Source organism: Pinus tabuliformis, chromosome J (assembly GCF_031772625.1).
Source record: "Pinus tabuliformis cultivar Carrire ecotype Pingquan chromosome J, CPIR1, whole genome shotgun sequence".
Taxonomy (NCBI): Eukaryota; Viridiplantae; Streptophyta; class Pinopsida; order Pinales; family Pinaceae; genus Pinus; species Pinus tabuliformis.
Genome location: NC_142295.1, coordinates 488,608,511 through 488,625,623, shown reverse-complemented (window position 1 = coordinate 488,625,623; position 17,113 = coordinate 488,608,511). Strand labels below are relative to the sequence as shown.

Here is a 17,113-nt window from a genome sequence, read left to right as displayed (position 1 = left end):
ATTTTCAGGAAAATGCTTTAGGAAAATTTGCCACAAAATTTCTTAAAAGGAAATAGCACAATTTTGTAAAAGAAATACCGGCACAAATGAAATCACAGATATAAAACCCAGGAATGCTGCAACTCAAAAGTACACACGAGAAATGGCAGCAAACTCAACAAAATTCAGCCTTATTATTTAAATAGGGTTCTGAGAACCTATTCCAAACTCCAGCAAATATCTGAATGGCTGATAATAACTCGTCTCGAGTAGCTCCCAACCTTCCATTAAACCACTGGATATGAAGCCCAAATTAGAGATCTGGATGATCTCCACTTCCTACTCACAGATCTGCTCCTGATCTGTTCACCAACTGATGCTGATGAAGCCCTATGAGATTTCTGAATGAAATCTCCACAATAGTGAGTTGGGGTTTCGTCCAACACACCAAGAAACCCAAGGGTTTTCGTCGTAGAGCTCTCTGAACCTGAAAACCGAGTTCTCAAATATCCCAAATCCAAGATATCCGAAATGACTTGCTTTCCCCTCTTTTAAAGATTTGATGGATCTCTCTTCAACCTTCAATTTTATTATTTTATTTTCATTCTAAAAGTTTCTCCCTTTTATTTTATTTAAGTGACTCTTTTTATTTAAGTCACTTTTAATCTCGGAAAATGTTTAATCTGCCTCTATGATTCCTCTGACCACTAAAAGTCACTTTTCATCATCCCATCCTAGTTCCAACGAGCTATTACACTAAGGTGTTTATCCAAATAATTTGCTCCAAATAACACCTTTGGCGTATTTAATTAAAATATGCTTGATATTAACCACGTTTTACGAGAATCGCCGGAATATAACGAAGCCAAGAAAAATTTGTGCAAAACTAACCTTGATGATGAAATATAGCAAGCGAACCTTGTTGGACCCCATAAAACTCCTCCTAACTCTTCGGGCCCACCGATAATGTAATCTCACTCATGTGACCTGGTTGACACAAACCCTGGGAATCCACCCTAACCGCACCATAAGGGAAACAAAAAATGGGGATCTTACAAGTCCTCCCGCCCTGAGATTGCTTGCCCTCAAGCAGTCCACATCTGTTAACTGTAAAGGCATCTGTACACCAATACCAGGATCCCATATGAACCATTGTGTCACACCATGCCTCCGTGCCATTCAATGATGAATGGATCCCTCAATACTTGGATCCAAAACAAACCTCTGACTCATCCTACCACCAATAGATCCACCTGGGTACCATTGCCAACTCAGGCATCTCGTGTCCCTCATGTTTAAGGGCTCCTGCTGTGCTATGCCCATGACTAAGAATATCTTCCCAAGAATCGCCCCATCAATAGAATCCCGTGGGAAGGATCGAATGCATGAACACCTGTACATGGAACAAGTCCACTATGCCAATGTTGCACCATGCTCAACTCATGTTGCTCCTCCTCCTGGTCAACCCATAAGATCCATCTAGAAAACTTTGCCCCTTTCTCTCTCTAATGTACAAAGGTGGGATGATAGTGTTGCAAGCCTTGTTTATGTACTTCTGAAGAGGGTTTTGCTGAAACTCCAGAATATGCTCCCTTGGCTGCCTAGTTAGGGATGTTAACTATTCTTCCATGCTAGACAACTTGGTCGCTAACTTGGCACACACAACTCCAAGCTCCTCAAGTTCATTGATCTGCTGCAAGATGGTGCCTCAGAGTGTCTAGGTCTTCTTCTTCATTACTGTAAGATCTGTTTAAAATGCTCGATCTTCTCTTGGTGGCTACCATCTGGAAGTCCTATAACCCTGTTGGATGCCTCTACATGTGCTTACACCTCATCAATGGTTGGCCCCAATGATGGATGCTCAACTCCCTCGATCATGACTCTAACTTAAGCCTTAAATTGATTCTCCAGAGATGATTCATAATGCACACTATGTATATCATACTCCTCCTCATGTTCATGCACCTCTGAGTGCTCTTCTCCTTGGCCTTCTTCACACATGGGAACAATTTGCTGGTCACTAGGAGTTTCATTTATCTCCTCCTTATGTTGACCATTTTCAGCCATCAAACATGGATGCATAGGTGAATTGCTGTCAACATCTTCACATGATTGCTCATGCCCTTCAACGATATTCTCTTGAAAATAAACGAACTCAACTACAGTAGAAGAACCCTCATTCTCATTAGAATTATCAGAAGGAATTCCTTCTTGTTCTACCCATGTCATATCTACCATTTTACCGAGCATGAGTGTTTAGGATCCCAAGGTCCCTTGCAATTGAAGCAAAGCTTTTTCCTCCTTAATTCATTCTTCTTGCTTGTTGGAACCTTTGCACAGGAAGCATCCTTGTCTTCAGATGAACAATTTTTCTCCTTCCTCCTGTGGTCCTTACTTTGGTTGGAATTTCTTGTAACTTGCATCCTCATCAATTCTTCCTTGGTCAATTGCTTTTTGAACAGTTCCATCTTCTGCTCAACCAACCTTTTCGCTAGTACATAGGCAACAAGTGAGACAATTTGTTCCCGTTAAAATTTGGTAGCTTAGGAATGAATTTCTCTTAGAAGAAATCATATCTTTTAGTTTTGTTTGAACCACTTATAATAAAATTTAATTTTTGATAATTCTAATATGAATTTCCAAAAATAGTAAGTCACATCTCAATTTGGAAGTGACTTTCCATAATTGGAAATTCATGTCTAAATGATCAAGGATGATCTCAACATGTGGAATCCACTTTAAAATCAAATCAGTCATGATTAAACAAGTCAAGAATTAATATTTTATCCTTACTAGTATTATTATTATTATCATGAAACTATTATTTATAAAGTAGTCTAAAGTCATTCACCTTTAATGGATTAATAAAAAAACAAATTCTCAATAGTCTCATGGAATAAGTCAATTAAATTGAGAATCTCTTACTTGACAAATCGAACCTCTCTCTTGGAATAAAATAGTAACTCCACATTTAAGAGAATGTAACTCTCCCTCACTAATTCGGTGTATGGTAAAAGTGTAAGTCCTCCTCATTAAATGCACTTGTAACTCCTTCACTCAATATGATCTGTAACTCTCATTAAATATTCTCTCATGTCTAAGTGTAACTCTTTTTCTCCCTTATTCGAATTGTAACTCCTTATGACAAGTATACCTCTCTCTCTATTCCTGGGATGAGTGACACTTCTCCTCAGGTAACTCCTCCCTCATGGAATTTGATTCTCCTATTGTTAGCTCAAGGCATGAACTCATTTTGTAACTCCTCTCCTTTCTCATCAATTTAAGCAAGGGCAAGTGAGAGTTGAGAGTAGCATGTTCATTGTGAAAAAGGAGACAAGTGTTGAGTGTGTGCAAGAGAAGTGTGAGAGCAAGTGATGAGCAAGAGCAAATGAAGAGCTGGAATAAGTGTGAAGGGCAATATTTGATCAAGAGAAAGAGGAGATCTTCAAGCAAAGAGCATGAACACTTTAGTTGCAATTTGATCAGACACTGGTGATTTTATTCATTCTCATTCTCTCTCTCTTTCTTTGTACTTTGCTAAACAATTGAAGAAATCTAATAGAAGAACCATTTGGGTTTTCCCCCTTGAGGGGTTTTGCCCAGGTCATTGGACCTAAATCTCAGTTCCTCATATTTGTGCTTGGCTATCTTCATATGATCCTTATGTTTATGTTCTGTCTATAATTGCTGATTTGAAAAGTTTAAAAAAAGAAATTTTGCATTCTAAGTAATTGTAACAACATAGAACATTTAGTTTTCTGCAAAGTACTTTCAAGTCCCAACATAGAACATTCAATTTTCTGCATAGATCTTTCAAGTTTTTTCAAAGAATTTTTAAGTTTAGGCATAAAATTTTTCAGATTTTTAACATGGTATTAGAGCCTTGGTGAAGACAAGTCCAAGGAGATTAGAGATCACTTGAAGAGACCCCACTTGTTGCTAAATTTTTTTGATCAAGATGACTTCGTCCTACTTCAAGGTATTGGAGAAGCTGAATGATGCTTCAAACTTTGGTCCATAGAAAGAAAGGCTAGATATCACTCTTGAAGAACACGAAGTTCTGGAGTATGTTGAAGAAATAGTGGTTGATCCACTAGAGAATGCAAGTGCTGCTATCAAATCCAAACATACAAAGGGTGAAATCAAAGCTAGAAAAATTATCTTTGAATCTCTTAGTGATCATCTCATTGCTTATGTTTTCGGTTTGAAGAAAACTAAAGAAATGTATAACGAACTAATTGACATGTTTGCAATTAGTAACTCGAATCAATTTTTTTTGCCTTGAAGGATCAACTGAAGGACATCAAGATGAACAAAGTAGAGACAGTTCAAGCATACTTCCTGAGAATGACAAAAATTAGGAATCAACTGTCAACAGTTGGTGAAATTGTACCCAATAAAGAAATGGTGTTGACTGCGCTTGGAGGTATTTCTCCTATTTGGGAGACTTTTATCGCCACCATCAACAATATTAACACTATTCCCACATTTGATGAGCTATTGGGAAAGCGTATTCAAGAGTAGGCCAAAATGATCTCCAGAGGGAGAATTTCACATCATGAATAAGGAGAACCTACTACATTTTCAGCCTATGACAAGAGAAAGAAAGCTAATAAAGGCTCTCATCATTTTTCAAAGAAATTTGCTTTCAAACCAAATTATTCCTCTAAAGTGAATCTAGACATGTCAAAAGTTAGATACTTTAACTATTAAAATCATGGTCACTTTGCTCGTGACTATAGAGAAAGAAGAAGAGCACCTAGAGTAAAAAAAAAATATGATTATAGAAAAGACACTTCTGAAAATAAAAGAAAAGACCATCCTAAGAAAACAAGAAATCCAAGGTATAGAGGTAATGCAAAGGAAACTCAATTAGAATATTTTCTTGTTTCTGCTCTTTCTGGTTCTTCTTCTGCAGATTCATTTGATAGTTGGTTAGTTGATAGTGGTGCTTCCAAAAATTTCACTGGTTACAAAGAAGCACTTTCTAATCTAGTTGAGAGGGAGACTAATTTAAATGTTATCCTTGGAGATAATTCTAATCACCAAGTTAAAGGTTATGGTTCAGTTTCATTTCAGTTAGATGATGGCAAATCTATTTTTTTGCAAGAAGTTTTGTATGTACCTGGTTTGAAAAAGAATCTTGTATCCATATTTGCTCTAGAAGATAAAGGAATGAAAGTTGCTTTTATTAATGGAAAAGTTCTAACCTGACCTTTGAACTCAAGTATGAGAGAAACCTTCACTCTCGGATCAAAATGTGAAGGGCTTTGCAAAGTCAATGGTAAACCCATTCATGCACTCGTCCATGATACTGATCTTCAGTGTGATCTATGGCACAAAATATTCACTGACCTACACTACAAAGCCTTACCTCATGTAAGGAAGATGTTTTTTGGAGTGCTTGAGATCAGAATGGATCATGAAGGAGTTTGCCCAGGATGTGCAAGTGGAAAGCATGTAAAGGGACCATTCCCTTCAAGCAGAACAAAAACTAGTTAGGTACTTCAACTCATACATTTTAATTTATGTGGATCTATGTCTGTTACTTCTTTTGGTGGATACTTGTATTTCATAATCTTTGTTGATGATTTTTCTTGCAAGACATGGATATTCTTTCAAAAAAAGAAAGGGGAAGCATTTGACCTGTTCAGAGATTTCAAGGCTCTGATTGAAAATCAAACTAGAAAGCTGATCATAGCTTTCAAATCTGATAATGGGGGAGAGTTCACCTCCAATGATTTTAATGATCTTTGCAAAAACTCCAGAATAAAGAAAGAAACCAACGTGTCATACAATCCGCAACAAAATGGTGTGGCTGAGAGGAAGAACAAAGCTATTATGGAAGCGGTTAGAGCCATGCTGCATGATCAAAAGCTACCAAAGTTTTTGTGGGGAGAAGTTGCAAATACTGTTGTTTATGTGCAAAATAGAACTCCTCATCAAGCCTTAGAAATTAAGACCCTTGAAGAATTTTTCACTGGTGAAAGCCCTGAGGTGAGTCATTTGAGAATCTTTGGTTGTCCTGTGTACTTTCGTGTGCCAAAAGAGAAAAGGAACAAACTAGAAGCTTTAGGTAAGAAAAGTACGTTGTTTGGTTATTGTGATAATTCAAAAGCTTATAGAATTTATCTACCTTGTCAAAGAACTATAGAGTTTAGCAAAGATGTTACATTTGATGAAGATGCAACTCTTGGAAAAGCAAGAGACTCTCCTCCTGTTGCCATTGTTGGAAGACAAGCTATTAATGAAAAAGACTATGCATCTGAGTCTGAATCGGAACCTAAGAATGAGCTTGCTGATAATCCTAAGTTGCACGAAACGCCGAAACGTTTCAGAGTTTCCGAAACGGGTACGTTTAGAAATGTCACCACCCAAAAATGGAAACGTCAGCCGAAACATCAACCGAAATGTCATATATGTATATATAAATAAATAAGTGAATAACACATTATCTTGCAAGAAAAAAGGGAATAAGACCATAAATGACAATTTAGAAGGAAAAACAAGTCTATATTAACTCTCATAGATGATTACATGATGGTTGAGTTTCGACTGAGTTTCGGCCAAGTTTCGGAGTTTCGGATACGGGTACAACCTGAAATGCTGGGTTTCTAGAAGTTTCGTGCAACATAGTGATAATCCCATGGGTTCCATGGATCCTCTAGATCCTCCACCACATGATCCTCCTACCAAAAAGAGACCATTGTGGATGCGAGATACCTTACAAGATACTGAACAACATGCTGCCCCAAAAGGAACGTTTAGGAAAAGTAAGAAGCCAAGTCAGTTTCAAGGGTACGTTGTTGCCATGAGCTACATCATTCAGGTAGAACCTTGCGTCTTTGAAGAAGATGCAAAAGAACAAGTCTGGAAAGATGCCACGACTAAAGAGTATGAGTCCATCATCCAAAATGATGTATGAGAAGTGATTCCTAGACTTCAAGGTAAATTCTATTGTCACTTCCAAATGGTTGTTTAAGATTAAACATGGTGCAGATGGTAGTATTGAAAAATATAAGGCTAGATTTGTAGCTAGAGGTTTCTCTCAGAAAGAGGGAATAAGTTATGATGAGAGTTTTGCTCTTGTAGCTCGACATACTACTATTCAATCTGTTGTTGCCTTAGTTGTTAGCTAGGGATGGACTCTTCACCAAATGGAGTGAAAATTGCTTTCTTGCATGGCTTCTTGAAGGAAGAGGTATCTGTGGAACAACTACAAGGATTTGAAGAGCATGATAGGGAAAATCATGTATGCAGATTGAAAATAACCTTATATGGGCTGAAGCAAGCTCCAAGAGCTTGGTATGCTCGCATTGATAGCTACCTGATGAAGGTTTCACCAAAAGCAGTGCAGACCCAAACCCCTACTTTAAGACTGTCCAAGGCATACCTTTGATTTTGGTATTGTATGTTGATGATTTATTCTTGACAAGAGGAGAACCTCTTATCCTCCAATGTAAGAGGGAGTTAACTTTTGAATGTGAAATGAAAGACCTTGGTTTGATGCATTACTTTTTGTGTCTAGAGGTCTGGAAAAGACCTGGTGAAATTTACCTTTCTCAGGGAAAATAAGTTGTTAAGCTTCTTAAAAGATTTGCTATGGTAGAATGTAAGTCCATGCATACTCCTATGGAAATGAACTTTAAGAAATTATGTGGAAAAGCTGTAGGACCTAATTTGACAAATACCACGGAGTATAGACAACTCATTGGTGCTTTGATGTTTTCGGTAAACACTAGGCCTAACATATGATTTTTTGTAAACACTTTAAGTCAACATATGATTAATCCCTTCCATGCCCACTAGATTGCTACAAAAAATGTACTCAGATACTTGCATGGAACTAGCAATCTACAGATTGAAATACATTTCTAAAAATGTAAGAATTAATGGATATACTGATGTTTATTAGGTTGGTAACTCTGTTGATAGAAAGAGCACTTCTGGGTGTTGGTTTAACTTGGGATCTTCCATGATCTCTTGGATGCGCAGAAAGCAAAAGTCTGTTGCACTGAGTACAACTGAAGCCAAGTACATTGCTGCTAGCATGGCTAGCTATGAGGCAATTAAGTTGAGAGAAACCTTTTTGGGGAACTATTTGAGCATGTTCCAGACACAACAATTATATATTGTGACAATAAGAGTGGGATTCGTCTTGTAGAAAATCTTGTATTTCATGACAAATCCAAGCATATTGAGATCAAGTATAACTATATCTGAAATATGGTGCAGAGAAGAGCAGTGAGGTTCATCACATCTCCATTGATGATCAGATAGCTAACATTCTTACCAAGCCTTTACTGAAAGGAAAGTTCTTGGTTTTTAGAGAGCAGCTTGGACTTATGGACATGATCCTTCCGGGAAGCGGTCACAGTCTATCGAGAACATTGATCTGCCTTTCTCCCCTGTTAGAGCTCATAGGATTAGGGAATGAGGACAGAAAGCTCCTGAGGATGAGGGACCTCTTGCGTAGTGTGTGCCACAAGAGTAGGCCTTTGTATGCATCTGACCCACAGTCTGGGACATGGGAAGAGCCACCTATTTGGCCAATAGGTGTAGTGAGACTTGTCTAGGATGTAGGTGTTCCACCACTTGATGTTTAAAGAAACTTGGTTGTGTTTGATTCTTGTCTGTGTGACTTGTTTGAGTCTTGTCTATGTGATGCCTATGTTTTATCACTTAATTTTTGAGATGAAAATTGGTTGAGTGTAATCCTTGTCTATGTGACATGTGATCATCATTTCCATTCCAAAATTTGTGTCAAGTGAATGATTTTTCTTTAGATTGTGACTTGATTGTTACATATGTTGCAGAGCATAGTTGCATTGAGATGATTGAAAGAGATCAAAGGAAGCAAAGATCTTTGATGCAGAAATAAATTCCTCCTTAGTTGAAAGAGAGTGTTAAAATTTGGCAGCTCAGGGATGAATTTCTCCTAGAAGAAATCATATATTTCAGTTTTGCTTGAACCACCTATAATAAAATTTAATTTCTGATAATTCTAATATGGATTTCCAAAAATAGTAAGTCACATCTCAATTTGGAAGTGACTTTCCAAAATTGAAAAGTCATGTCTAAATGATCAAGGATGATCTCGACATATGGACTCCACTTTAAAATCAAATCAATCATGATTATACATGTCAAGAATTAATATTTTGTCCTTATTAGTATTATTATTATGATACTATTATTTATAAAATAGTATAAAGTCATTCACCTTTAATGGATTAAATAAAAAAATGAATTCTTAATAATCTCATGGAATAAGTAATTAAATTGAGAATCTCTTACTTGGCAAATCGAACCTCTCTCTCAGAATAAAATAGTAACTCCACAGTTAAGAGGATGTAACTCTCTCACATTAATTCAATGTATGGCAAAAGTGTAACTCATTAAATGCACTTGTAACTCCCTCATTTAATTTAATTTATAACTCTCACCAAATATTCTCTCATGTCTAAGTGTAACTCTCTCTCTCCTTAAATTCGAATTGTAACTCCTCAAGACAAGTGTACTTCTCTCTCTATTCTTGATATGAGTTACACTTCTCCTCAAGTAACTCCTCCCTCATGGAATTCAATTCTCCTATTGTTGGGTCAAGGCATGAATTCATTCGTAACTCCTCTAATTTCTGATCTATTTAAGCAAGAGCAAGTGAGAGTTGAGAGTAGCATGTTCATTGTGAAGAAGGAGAGAAAGTGTTGAGTTTGTGCAAGAGAAGTGTGAGAGCAAGTGAAAAGCAAGAGCAAGGGAAGAGCTAGAACAAGTGTGAAAGACAAGATTTGATCAAGAGAAAAAGGAGATCTTCAAGCAAAGAGAAAGAGCACTTCAACTGCAAGTTGATCAAACATTGATGACTTTATTCATTCTCATTCTCTCTCTCTATCTTTGTTTCCTGCTAAACAATTTAATAGATCTAATAGAAGAAGAATCATTTGGGTTTTCCCTTGGTCATTGGACCTAAATCTCAGTGTCTCATATTTGTGCTTAGTTGTCTTCATATGATTCTTATGTTTATGTTCTATCTACAATTGCTGATTTGAAAAGTTTTGAAGAAGAAATATGCCTTCTAAGTAATTGTAACAACAAAGAACATTTATTTTTCTGTAAAGTACTTTCAAGTCCCAACATAGAACATTCAGTTTTTTGCAAAGTACATTCAGTTTTCTGGATAGATCTTTCAAGTTTCTGCAAAAAATTTTTAAGTTTCCGCATAGAACTTTTAGATTTTTAACAGTTCCCATCTCCAAATGGCCAACAAGTTGGATTGCAGGGGCTTGCAAGTGGCATCATGGTCACCAATAACTTTGGCCATGACTTCTAAAGTCTTGGGTCTCTTTCCCAGGGTAGGACCCTCGGTGTTATGTAACACCTGAAAGCTTTCTACTATCAACTGGAAAAATTTCCTCATAATGTCATCATTGTAAGGAGGTACAGGTGAAGTTAATCTTATGATTTCACTAAGGCAGGAGGCAACTACTCCTTCACAATGGTGCTCCAAGAACTTGTGCTGTATCAAGGCAAGCATTGATGGTTTTAGGGCCCAATTTAAACTCTTCCAATTTGATTGGTTCACCTTAGAAAGATGTGAGTTTATTTCCTCCAATTTAAGAATGGCATCCACTGATACCCTCATGATATTCAAGTCTGATCGAATTGCAAAGAGTAGATTTCCTATTTCTTGATCTTTCTTCATATCTTTCGGGTGCTCCAACTGTAGAATAGCATGGACTCCTCTTGAGAAGGGTCTGTTGTTCAACCTTTTTCTCTGTCTATAAAATCACTGTAGTTAAAAGAACCCACTAATATATTGAACTGATGTTGTCTTCTCTCTAAGTTATTTATGGCATTCGTGAGGCCTTCTAAAGCTTATTTCCATCTATCCTCCATGAGCCAATAAATTTGCAAATTTTCAAATTCCTCTTATGCTAACAACCATTAAAAAGTCCTCCCAATTTAAGGGTTTGTTTCAAAAATCCCCTTTCATTATTTGCTAAAAATGTAGGGTTTTGACTCATAAATTTAGGGTATTAGTTTTACTCCAAAATCACCACAAAATTTGCATAATGGAATTCACCAACAATCAGATAAAAATGCAAACCCTGGAATAGAAATTCTGCAATTCTGGCAATTAAAATTTTAAGATGGCACTTGGTGGGTAAACCCTAGAACTGTTGGATAATATGATCACCAACTGATAGTAATTTGTTCTCATGAAATTCAACATCAAATCGTCTGGTGATTCAACTCTTGATCTGCTTCAGGATATGGCCATTCAACCCAACAACTATGATGAGCTCGACCTCAGTAACAACCCCAAATTTTGTTGAAAATGTAGTAAGGTCTTTTGGCTTGTGCCTTAGCCAGTGAAGACCTCGATTTGTCTTTCTCTCAGTATGAGGGCGAGCTCATGAGTTAGACTTCAATTAGGATGAGTTATTTCCAACTTACTGGAATAATCATCAAGATGGCATGGTTGGATTTGGAGCTTCAATTAAGTGGAGTCCTCATCAATTTGACTACAGAACGAGGTGCTAGTTACAAGTTCAGTTACAATGAGTTAGTCTCAAGTGTTGATTGGAGAGAGAATGGGTTAAGAACTCCAGTGTTGATTGGAGAAAAGACGAGAAGAAATCTTAGTTAGCTCTCAATTAGAACTCAACTTCTAAAATATAACTGGGCCTCGCATGTTCGATGGTCTATAAAGAGGAGGATGAAGCCACAACAATTGATAAGTTTTGCACACAAGGTTTGTGAGACAAGACAGTTCACGAGTTTGTAAGATCATCCATGATTGTGGAGAGCACATAGAGCTTGTGTCCTAAAAATTAGGAGATCTCACGTGTGCAAGGATTTAGGAGATTGATTGTGCGCAGATTTGAGGAAGCTTGTGTCCTAAGAAATAGGAACCACAATTGCGCTAAGAAATAGGAGACATATGGAGATTTGTGCAAGAGAATATGACCCACAAGTGTGCTAGGACATAGGGACTTGTTCGCTAGAGAATGGGAGCTCCTGGTGTGCAAGGAAATATGGGCTCTAGTGCCCAAGGAAGGAGCAGGATCAAGGGATTTGCAAAGGCAAGTCAAGGCTTCAACAGGGGAAAAATTGCATGTGAGAGGGCTGAGATCAAGCAGTAATCAAGGCAGGCAGAGATCAATTGTATTAGTTGAGATTAGTGAGAAGAAGCAAAACACTTTCTCAGAGACAAATTTCTTTGTAATAGATCAGTTGCTCAAGAACAATCAATAAAATACCACAACAAAGGAAGCATATTTTCATTGTTGGGTTTCTTGAGAAAACAAGTGTGTCGATTTGTGTGCATGTATTTTTATCTCTGGTGTTTTATTTTGCTGCTTATAAGTTGTTAAGAAACTTTGTATCTTAGTGAAAGTAAATTTGGTTTCAGTATTTGGTTGCCTTATTTGTAGTTATTCATCTAAGTAGTTGTAGAGTTTCATGGAAATTTAACAGATTTATCCCTTGAGAAACCACAGAGTCGCCCCCTTGCCAACTGATAAATTCGACCCACAAATATGATGAGATTGCCCTCAATAAAACCTTTAGACTTAGCCCTTGTAAGAAAATAATTTCGTCCCTAAAAATAATTGAATTTTGACCTCTCTAATCAACAGCTCGACCTTCACTCAACTGAGGAAAATTTGTCCTTTCCTTCTTTAATATAATTTGGCCCTCTTTCCCTTAGTATTTTGATCCCCAATTACAACTGGAGATGGCAATTCTTAGTGCATGCGACCCCTTGAGAATGATAAAGAATTTGGTCCCTGCTCGTGCAAAATTTGTAGCCACTTGATATATAATGCTGTGGCCCTTTCCACTTTCTCGAATAACCTGCTTGCACAGATTAAAATCGACCTCCTCCACTAAAAAATGGCGGCCCTGTTCTCTTGCTCGAATTGCTGGGTAACTCAACCGTGCAGTTTGAAAGATATGGCCCCTGTCACAATGCACGACCCTAGTAAATGTCCATGAATTTCGACCCAACTATGTGATAAATTCATCCTCTAGGTTGATAGCAGCATGGCCCCTCTGAGACTATTGTATCAACTTTAAATTGACCCCCTTACTGGATTCAATTCGACCCTTGAATATTAACAACATCAACCTCTATGAACTAGTGATTCGGCCTCAAAAAATTTAATAGATGCGGCTCTTGCAAAGGCCCAAATTCGGCCCTAATAATTTGTGGAATTTATAGTCAACAAAATGGATGGCCTTTGCTCCCGCGAACCAACGAGATTTGGTCCCTTGCCTTTAATTGATTCGGGTCAGCATGCATAATAGTTTCGACTCTATGGGAATTAATAATTTTGGCCTAGTCGAGTAGATTGTACTTGGCCCTAGCAAAATTTAACAAATGCAGCCCACGAACTCGGCCCCTGATACTTCCACGAACTCAGCCTCAATAAAAATCAAAGAAATTTGGTGCCGCAGTTGCTTTTCCAACGTAAATTCAGTCCATAGGATGGGGTAAATTTAGCCTCCAAAAGAACCACAATGATTCGAATTCCTACAAACTTGTAGTATGAAACCCAATAGAAAGTCTACAATTAAAACCCTTGCCAAAAAAATGAACTTGTCCTAGAGAGGGTTTCAGTTCCCCTTGAAATTGATTTGCAATAAAAACCCTCAGTTTGGCAGGATGCACATCTCTACTAACATTGTAATATTCCTTTATATTTTTTAATTAAAATTTTCAGGAAAATGCTTCATGTAAATTTGCCGCAAAATTTCTAAAAAGGAAATAACACAATTTCGTACAAGAAATACTGGCACAAATGAAATTGTAGATACAAAACCAATAAATGCTGCAACTCAAAAGTACACATGAGAAATGACAGAAAACTCAACAAAATTTAGCCTTATTATTTAAATAGGGTTTTGAGAACTTGTTACAAACTCCAACAAATATTTGAATGGCTAATAATAGTTCCTCTTGAGTAGCTCCTGACCTTTCATCAAACCATTGGAAATAAAACCCAAATTAGAGATCTGGGTGATCCCCACTTCCTACCCATAGATTTGTCCCCAATATGCTCACCAATTGACGCTGATGAAGCCCTATGAGATTTCTGAATGAAATCTCTAGAATAATGAGTTGGGGATTTGTCCAACACACCAAGAAACCCAAGGTTTTTTGTTCTAGGGCTCTTTGAACCTAAAAATCAAGTTCTCAAACTTCCCAAGAGAAAATATTCCAAATCCAAGATATCCCAAATGACTTGTTTTTCCCCTCTTTTAAAGATTTAATGGATCTCTCTTCAACCTTCTAGAAGCACTTTAATTTTATTATTTTATTTTCATTCTAGAAGCTTCTCCCTTTTATTTTATTTAAGTGACTTTTTATTTCATTGTATTTAAGTCACTTTTAATCTCGAAAAATGATTAATCTGCCTTTATGATTCCTCCGGTCACTAAAAGTCATTTTTCATAATCCCATCTTGTAGATCTCTTCATCCTGGTTCCAATGAGCTATTACACTATGGTGTTTCTCTCAGTGTTTTACAACCAGGACCAGGACTCCGACCAGGCCGAGGATCGACTCCGACTCCGACCAGGATTCGGTAATGACTCGGCCTAGTCGATTTCAATGACTCGGTCGTTGTAAAAAATACATTAAATATTTATTTTTTTTATAAAAAAACATAATTTTAAATATTTTAAACATAATTTTAAAGATTTTCATTCATGTTTCCAAACACATAGCATTATAATATAGATGGAAGACAACATATGATCAAACTTTTTAACTTGACTAGGGGGGTTTATACCGGAGGGTCTTATGTATTTACACTTTGGTTCGAACACTTTTAATTCAGGTTCTAGATTATAGTATACACATTTTAACCTTGAAAACTAAACATATATAGATATGTGTTTCTATTTAATTCTTCTGTGTTAAAATGCTCTTCATATTTACAAATTTTGCTTGTTTTTACCAGGTCTTCCATGTTTCTAAATGGATTTATTAATATGTTTGCGGTGCTGCAATAGTAATTCTGGATTGTGGTAGTAATTACATAATGCCATTTTATATTCTGCATAAGGAAAATTTTGGTTATTTAAGTGTTGGGATTGATTTGCCTCTCAAATCAAGATTTTGAAATGTGCTTCTATTCTCTCACAGAGCTTGATTTAAAGATTTGAATAGATTGAAGAAATTTCTAATATTGGTATAGCCTTTTAATTCAAATGGATGCACCAAGTGGTATGGAGATTAAAAATCTGATTGAAGCTGTAGCGATGGATTTCAAACAAGCATTTCTATGGTACCTTATTGGCAGATGGACAAGATCTACTGTGTGGACCAATGTCAATGAGGCTTCAAGCAGGTCACATAGGTGAGAGTTGCACTGTGGCAGTGGGGTTTACTAAATTTTGTGCTCTGTTTTTTCCTGATTGAGGTCCTCAGCAAAATCTTAAAGAATGAAAAACCTCAAGTCCAGTGGATTCATGACATCCTTTTGTCTCTGTAAGCAAGAAGATATGTATTACAGGTAGACATCTAGATACAACACTAAAGGTTAGATGTGTTAATACACCTTTCAGCATAATTTTGCTTACTGGGAAATTTGGTTTTTCAGAAAATGCATATTAGAAAGCTTTTCCTGAAGAAAGCTGTTCCTCTTTTCAGCTTGATCAGGATTGTCACTAGGGGTTTGAGAGTTGATGAGACATACGCCATAACAGGTAAGTTGTGGATGGTTAATTTAGGTGGAAGCGAACAAATTCTTAAGACACAGGCTAGTGGCCAAACTATGGAACAAGCAAAAGCTATAAACTTGTCACTTTCTGCCTTTGGAGATGTTATCAGTGTATTGCAGGGAAAACAGCCTCACATATCTTACAGTTACTTGGACTTTTGGATTCGAAAGTATGAAGAGGATCTTTGATCTACTTGCAGATCTGAAAAAAATTAGTCATACCTGACATAATGAAAACATCAGAGAGATAAACAGCAAGATTTTGAAAAGAATATCACCATTCTATTACGAGGGAGAGGTTACCTTTTATAAGCAAGGCGCCTTCTTATTAACTTGATTACAAATAGTTTTGCAATGGTTCATGGCATACTTTATGCATTGTGTACTTCATAATAAAATTACAGACATCCAAACAGATTCATTTCACACCACAAATCCAAAAAAAAGTGAATAAAATTTATTTTTTACGCTGCCCAGCCGTTTTCCAATGACTAGGCCTGGTCAATATGTACTCGGCCTGGTTGACCGAGTCAACTATGACTCGGCCTGGTCATTGGATGACTAGGCCGAGTCATAGTTGACTCGGCCAACCTAGCCGGTTACTTGGCCTGGTCGTAATTTTTTTTATCGGCTCGGTTTGACCAGGCCGTTTCCGAGTCAACTTGGCCTGGTTGTAAAACAATGGTTTCTCTAAATAATCCTCTCCAAACAACACATTTAGTGTATTTAATTAAAATATGTTTGATAATAACCTCATTTTACGGGAATCAACAGAATGCAATGAAACCAAGAACGAACTGTGCAGAACTGACCCTGATGATGAAAGATAACAAGCGAGCCCTGTCGGACACCATAAAACTCTTCCAAAACCCTTCGGGCCCATCGATGACGTAATTTCGCTCTTGTGACCTCGCTGACACAAACCCTGAAAATCCACCCTAATTGCACCATAAGAGAAACAAAAATTGGGGATATTACACATTATGAATAAAATGTGGGAGTGCCAACGCAATTCCTAGAAAATGTAAAAAATAATACAAAGAAAGAAATCTACATGTATGTATAAAACTGTGATGAAGATACAATGATTTAAGACACTAAGTGAGTTTTCACAAGACTGGGAAGGTGGAGAACCCAACACAAGAACCTATCCAAAGAGAGAGATTGGACAATGGGGCTGATGATGTTGAGGTCTCTTTGGTCAGATGGCTGAGTTAAAGGGGAACGAATTGGGCATAGGCTTTGTTACCCACCACTTTGTGGGTGATATCCCTAGGAAAATTTTTTCTCCATGATGAGCCACAACCGATAGCCTGCAAGCCCTTAGGGCCTCCCACTAACTTGTTGTGCCATTTCTTTGCCACTTGAGCCAACCATGTGGTCCCTCACCCGCCTGTATTGAT

The 17,113-nt window shown here is 37.2% G+C and overlaps 1 protein-coding gene across 4 annotated transcripts in view; it reads left to right on the top strand.

Annotated features, from left to right (window-relative positions):
- LOC149227922 (NAD(P)-binding Rossmann-fold superfamily protein) overlaps positions 1–17,113 on the top strand; it is a 380,332-nt gene that overhangs the window by 74,448 nt on the left and 288,771 nt on the right. The window lies entirely within an intron of this gene.